General features: G+C 37.0%; 1 pseudogene; it reads left to right on the plus strand.

Annotated features, from left to right (window-relative positions):
* The first annotated feature begins 3786 nt into the window (after positions 1-3786).
* On the plus strand, positions 3787-6032 carry LOC148546612 (protein FAR1-RELATED SEQUENCE 5-like; annotated as a pseudogene).
* Positions 6033-7923: the final 1891 nt, after the last annotated feature.

Genomic DNA, 7923 nt, shown 5'->3' on the forward strand with positions numbered 1-7923 from the left:
TGTGTTCAGCTCTACCATTTTGTTGAGATGTACCAGGACAACAAAACTCAGACAACGTACCCTATTCTGCAAGAAAGGTTAAGAGTTTGGAATCACGGTATTCCATAGCATTATCACGTTGGAAAACCTTAACGACCTTGGAAAACTGAGTTTTAATCATACTAGCAAAGTTGATATAGATCTGAGGTAACTCATGGCGATTAGTCATCAAATAAACCCAAGTAAAACGAGAATAATCATCAATGAAAATGACAAAGTATCGAGCTCCACCCATAGAGGCAGTGGGAGCGGGGCCCCAAACATCAGAGTGAATGAGATCAAAAGGAGAGCAGGCAAGAGATGAATTATTGTGAAAAGATAGAGCAGGTTGTTTGGAAGTTTGGCAAGAAATGCAATCAAAAGATTCATTTGGAACCTAACCTAAAACACCCTGAGACACAAGAGGACGCAGTTTTCCTAAGGAGGTGTGGGCAAGACGTTGATGCCATAAGTGAAAGGTAGAGGGAGAAGAAGCAGCACAGAGATTTGGTACAGGAGGAATATGAAGATTCTCGAGTTCAAACAACCTTCCAACCTTACGTCCAGTCCCGATGATTTGTCCTGTCCGAGGATCCTGTACACGACAACCAGAAACAGAAAAAGTGACTTCAAAACCCAGATCAACAAGTTGACCAACAGAAATAAGATTAAAATTTAAGTTGGGAATATAATAAGTATCAGGAAGATTAAGAGTTGACTAGGATATAGAACCCCTGTGTGTTGCGAGCAAGAGGGAGCCATTTGCAGTATTGATAGAAGGTCCATTTGTAGTAGTAGACAGGGACGAGAAAATATTACGTAACAGACACATGTGATTAAAGCAACTCGAGTCAAAGTACCATTTAAAATTACCTGGAGGGGTCGAAAAAGCAGCAGGAGTATTACCAGAAACGGAGAGAAGACGCTAAAGAAGAAATGCAATATCAGATAGAGAGACAAGAGGCAGGTTGAGTGGATCAGGACGTGGTGGGCGAGTAGGGCAGGCAGTAATTAAATATCCCAAGAGCTTGCAGTAACGGCAGAATAGTTGTGAACAATGGTAGCTAATATGACCTTTCTGGTGGCATGTGCAACATTCAACAGAAGGACAGTCGGAGAAAAGGTGCTCAGAATGGTTACAATTTCGACAGAATTTATCCTTTCTGTCTGTGGCAGCAAAAACATCTGACTTTTCCATAATAGTAGTCACAGAGATCAAGGAGAGGAGAGAAAACTGCAATTTTGGAACAAAAAATGAGGAAACGGATGGAAAAATCGGAAAGAGCTCACCAAAAAACCTTAGGGAGGGTCCCACTGTCGAACACGTCAACGACCACGTCAGCTGCTTCGTTAGTAGAGCAAGACACGTGGCAACACACAACAGGAGGAAGGAGACGCGTCAGCGCTGACGAAAGCACGGAGCTGACAGCGGGTCAGAGAATGCGGGTCGGTCCGGATCTGCGTGGACGGATCCGCGTGGGCGCTGGCGACTACACGTGGCGCTGTCTGGGACCGTTGATCCTGGGCGTGGATCCAATGGTTCTGGATGGCGTCTGAGGAGAGAGAACCTGAAGCGGTGACCAGACTTCTGGCGGAATGTGAGGGCGCATCCGGCGGCGGTAGACGGCGAGGTCGGCGGTGTTCGAAAGCTTGCAACGAGTAGAAGACGAAGGTAGCGGCGGTGACGAACCAAGGCGTCGGAAAGAAGTCAAAAACGGAGGACAAAGTACTGCCGGTGAAACAAGACAACGGAGGTAGAAACCAATATTTTTGGAAAAAAAATAACCTAAGCTCTTGATACCATGTTAGAAACAAGAGACCAAACTAAAGAAAGTGTTTTGTGTATATTCAGTTTGATCAAAAGTACAATATACAAGGAGTATTTATAGGTGCTAAATGAATCAAAGTAATAAAGGCATAGAATCCTATAATTAATATACAGATATGCTATATAAATATAAACGATACTAATTTATCTAAATTGATTCTAACGATTCTCTAACACCTCTGATGATTGGAATATTGGATCAACACATTTTCTTTTCTCTGTGTGCTTGAAAAAATGGAGTTTACTCTACGAAATCTATCAAAATCTCCACCATCTATATATATATATATATATATATATATATATATATATATATATATATATATATATATATAATGGAACAAGATATTCCACTCAAGTACAACGGTAACTATAATACATGTATAATAATAATTGTGGAATTAAATAAGATGGTAAAATAGTTCGTTTAATTTATTTTGTAAATGCTCTTGAGAGTTGGTATATACAATTGAAGGTGCGACACATATAACCTTTTTTAGAATCTCAAAGAGTCAAAGGTCTAGACCAACTTTACAAAAGGGTGGATACTCACATCAGGTTGGTGTAAAACACTTTTTGTAAGGATGTTTAGGTGTCAAATTGTGAGTGGATATATTTAATAAATAGGTTTAATAGTTTAAATTTTAAAAACAAAAAAAAAAATCAATTTTTTATAATAACAACAATAAACCAATTATCCAGATCATACTTATCAAACTCGGTTCGATTCGGTCCATTTACGTTACCAAACTGGGTCATTTTTTTATTTCCAAAAACGACGTCGTTTAGCATTTCTAGTCTCCTCCTTGAACATCAAGCTCGAGCTCTATCATCTCTCTCACCGTGGCTCACTACTCTCGTACCCAAGCTCTCTCGCTCTCTCGGCTTCGGTCTCTCTCACGATCTCTGGTGTCGCACTCAAGCTCGTTGTCACTCTCTCGGCTCCGGTCTCTCTCACTATCTCTGGTCTAGCACTCAGTTGCGCTCGTGCACTTTTTTGCCCTTGTCGTTTCTGCAAACGCAATAAGTCCCGGGATTGGTCTTCGTAGCTCCCTGTCTCGTCACCGTCTCGCAGTTAGTTCCATGCCTTCATTCCACTCGCAGTGGTCTAAGCACCCTTGTGCCATGATTTCTCTTGGTATGTTGCATTTTCTCTCCATAATTTGGTTTTAATTTATCAATTTCTGTTTTAAGGTTTGATGGTCTTGATGTGGTTACTTCTAAAGATCCTTCAATTAGGGCTTGTCGTTTTATTTTGGGAGTTAAGGATAAAGTTTATGATTCATCTACTTCTCATATAACAACAACAACATATAAATATCATCTGTGCATTCTGCTGGTAATTTTAATCATCTAATAGATTTTTTAAGTAATGTGTGAATTTAGAGGTTTCATAATCAGGTTTTTTATGGAGGATGGATATAGAAGTTAAAGTAGAATTTGCTGATGTAGTTTGTGTAAGCAATTAGAAACATACCAAAAAGTATTCTTGGTCTGCAGCTCATCGTATATGATTCACTCAATGTATATCATAGTACAAGAGATGAAACAAACACTAACGTATGCAATATTAAACGATTCATCATTGTTGCTTGTTCTAGTGGCTTTTGTTTCATGATTGAAAAGAATAAACCATAGTAGTAGTTTTATTATTATTCAACTTGGTTGGAAGGGTGGAGCTTCTGATTTTTACGTTTCTCATAATTTTATTGGAAGCCAAATGTTATTATTGCAGACTTGCAGTATGAATCCAAATGCGTTATTGATATTGAATGTCTGATCTGTTCTTATTTTCCAAAGCTCCATCCTATTTACTGTAGTTTTATTTTGAGTATTTTATTAGCTATTGAGTACGACATTATTTGCATCAAATTTCCAATGGATTGTGATTGCCTTTTGATATTTATTGCCTTTTGTTTATTTCATCTCATTAGGATGCAATGGATGTTGATTCGGAATCACTCAATTCACAAGACAACGTTGAAGATTGCATGATGACTGGTGTGGAAGAGAATGTGAATTGCACTTGTGATTGCGGTGGCAGCAGTAGCGTGATTTTGTGACGACCGATGATATTATAAACCAGACATTAAAACATCAGATGTAGCTTATAACTTGTATGTAAGTTACGCGAGGTATGTCAGATTTGGAGTTCGCAAGGGTGATACAGCTTGTAGAAAAGATGGAACACAGCATAGAAGGTGATTTTTTTGCAACAAGGAAAGAAAGAAAGCCGAGAAATACATCTCTAATTCGAATAGGAAGAGGGAGCATAAAGCGTTGACTCGTGCTGGTTGTGAAGCCATGCTTGCAGTGTACTTTGACATAAAAACTTCAATTTGGAGGGTTAAAAAATTAGTTGAAAAGCACAACTACAATCTTGTCCCCCAATGCTTGGTACACCTAATTCCAAACCACCGAGGGTTGACTGAGGCTCAAAAAGCTCAAGCAAACACCATGCGTGATAATGGTCTACCAACATCTAAAATAATGGGACTAATGATACGTCAAGCCGGTGGTTATGCTAATGTTGGATTCACAAAGAAAGACTTGGATAACCTCATTCAAAGAACTCGTCGTGCAAAGCTCATTGGTGGGGATTCCAATGCAACAATAAGCTATCTACTTGAGAAAGCCGATGTTGACCCCATGGCCATGGCAAGGCATAGTACTACTGATGAAAATTGGCTGGCGAATTTATTTTGGGTAGATGGCATTTGTAGGAATGATTATTAGTGCTTTAGAGATGTGCTTGTATTTGATACAACCTATCAGAAGAATAAGTACAGTAGGCCATTGGTAATCTTCTCGGGTTGTAACCATCACCGCCAAACATGCATATTTGGCTTTGCCTTGATAAAGGACGAACAAATGGCAACATATATGTTTAGTGCAAAACTTTTTAGAAGTCATGTTGAACAAGTCTCTCAGTGTTGTGCTCATAGACGGTCACGAGGCAATGAAGGCAGTAATTCAAGAAATCTTCTCAAATGCAACTCACCAATTATGTGTTGGCACATTCAAAAAAATGTAACGGCAAACATAAAAAACAAAGGTTTTTCCGACGACTTTAGAAAATATTTGTATGCTCCATGGTATCTGGATGAATTTAAAGAATATTAGAAGAATATGCTAAAAAAATATGGGTTGGAAGAAAATGCTTGGGTTCTAAGTGAATATAAAAAGAGGAAAAGTTGGGCAAGCGCTTACTTGAAGGATAAATTATGTGTTAGATTTAGAACAACATCAAGGTGTGACGTGATAAACAACTTCATCAAGAGGTTTATTGGCATTCGCCAAAGTCTTCTAGAGTTGGTCCAAAATCTTAAACATGCTCTTAGGGATTATAGGCACAATGAATTAGTTTCTCAATTTAAGACAGTGTATAGGGGGCCGTTCTAACTACTGGTTAGAAGTATTGGAGTTTTGTGCTACAAATTTTTACACAAGGAAGATTATTGGAAAAGTAAAAACGGAGATTTAAGGAGTGATCACATTAGATATAATAAATGAGGAAAACATATCAACTACTGTTGTGTTAAAAGTTAAGGAGTGTGAAAGGAGGCAACATATACACAACGTATTTTATAATCGCAATACTAAGAATATGGAGTGTGAATGTAGTCGGTGGAGTAGTGAAGGAATTCCTTGTAGCCACATGTTTTGTGCCATGAAAATGGTAGGTTTACAGAAGTTGCCAAAAAGTCTTCTTTTGAAAAGATGGTCCAAGGATGCCAAGAAGTATATGGATGAAAGTTTTACTGCAGGCACTACGCAAGACAGAGAAAGAGAATTTTTAATGCACTATGGCGCATTGTCAGTGGCAACTACGTGGATAGTATTCTTAAGAGTTCAAGATAGTCCTTCATTCTATGACACTGTGAATGAAGTCTGTCGTTTGACAAAAACACTAGAGCAAAAATCTTGCTTGAAAAGGCAACTAAGAGATTCTCCAATACCAAACTTTGTTGGTGACCTCTCAGTGATCAAGACAAAAGGTGCACCCAAGGAAAAAAAAGAAAGAGGTAAACGGGGGTGCATTAAATGCAACAGTGCTGGTCATGTAAAGAAGAATTGTCTTGCGTGTGCCACGACAATGATCATTTGGAACAAGCACTTCCCTAAAATCATAAAATCAGAATACTATACTATGGTATTAGAAAATGTTAAAAAAATAATTACATGACAAATTAGCAATTAAAATGAGAAATAAATTAATTTTACTTACTCTCGATCCAAATTGTTTTCAAAGATGTAAGAAGCAATGGCCAGTTCTTTATAAAAAAAAAATTCATCTTTTAAGTTGGCCAAAATAAAAGGTCCAAACACTATAAAAACAATGTCAACATTAATTATTTAATCAAAGTATACACACAAAATTATACATAATACTTTTTGTGTATAAAAGATAAAAAATTATATTAATGACAATGTTATCCTAAACAACGAAACTTACATGTGGCATGTCACCCTGTCCATGTTTGGATTGTAATAGTTATAGTAAAGCCATGGACGACCTAGAAAAAGCTTCTTCCCAAAATGCAATTCTTTTTGCAAATTCAAAAGATATGACAATTATTTTAAGCATTTTTAGATTGTATTTAATAAAGATAATATTAGATTTATAATACGAAGAGAGATGTTGTCTATCACTATCACCAACTTAATCAGTTAGGGGTAAATAACAAGTAGGGCAGAAAGATTGGCTATAAGTGTAATTTCAAGCAAAAAATATTACAAATGTGTTGGTGTATAATATTGTTCATACTATATTATTATTAATCAATCAGTGACACTAATCTACACATTGAATGAGATTAATTTAGGAAAGAGAATAACGTGTTTTAGGGCTTATTGAAAAATATAGAAGAATCAAAATCTCCTGCCATAGAACTGCTATCAGCATTTTTAGGTATAAGACAATGTGAACTTCTATAATCTTTTAATTTTTAATTGAATTTTTGCAGATTAAAAATTTGTCATTAGATCTTTTAATTTAGAAAAAAAATATAACTAAACTTTTATTAGTTGTCATTTAAAAAACAAACATAAAACCTTAACTTCAAAGACCGGTAGTCCACGCTTTCTTCCTTTGCACCTCAGAGTCCTCTTCTTTGTTACTGGTTCGTCACCCAAACACATTGAGGGGTTGGCGTCAAGTAGACATTTCAAAGTGTTCGATGGTGGTGTAACAGCAGGAGCAGTATTCAAAAATTTTACACCGTGACTCCCAATTTTTTATGAGGAATCAACCGTTTTAACAAACTCTGGCAGAACTGTTATCATCCTATACACAACAGCTTTGCATATTATCTTCGACAGGGCCTCGACAACACTCTTTTCAAGCTTCAAGATGCCATAAAATAAGGCATGTATTACTAAATAATAAGGTAACAACACAACAAATATAAATATCACAAAGATAAAGAAACATGTGTTTAAAAAGTATGCTAAGAAAGTAAGGCATCTTAGGCTATTATAGCCAAAAAATAGGTTACCTTCTCGTCCAACGCGAAAAATTCCATGTTCGATTCTCCCTTAGAAGTTACAAAGGCATCTAGTGTGTGCTGGTCAAACTAAATAAATTTCACTATTAATGTTAGACTATATAAAATAAAACATAAAAAGAGATTACAAAAGACTGACACTACAAGAAAAACATTGAGTACCGGCGAAGTTATCGTCGGATTTACTATCAGAAGATAGCGGCGGGATTTTTGTCGGATTAGGCAATAAATTTGTAACCTTAAAATGTTACTGTCGGGACACAAATTCCAACAATAACATCGACAATAATATTTGGAGGAAAAAAATATTTTTTAGCACACTCAGTACTGTCGGATTTAAGGTCAAAGTAATCCAACGGTACCGTTGTTTAGTGAAACACTACGTTTTGGGCACGCAAAGACGTTACCGTCGGATGGATCCAACGATAAATTCGATGGTAAAATTTGGGCTAAATTCAAATGTAAAGCCCTTCCCCCTCACATGTCCGACGCTATTCTCTCTCTTCTCTCTCTCTCTCTCTCTCTCTCTCTCTCTCTCTCTTTCTCTCTCGTTTGGTCACTCCTCCGACA

Source organism: Arachis ipaensis, chromosome B9 (assembly GCF_059453495.1).
Source record: "Arachis ipaensis isolate K30076 ecotype BB chromosome B9, ASM5945349v1, whole genome shotgun sequence".
Lineage (NCBI taxonomy): Eukaryota > Viridiplantae > Streptophyta > Magnoliopsida > Fabales > Fabaceae > Arachis > Arachis ipaensis.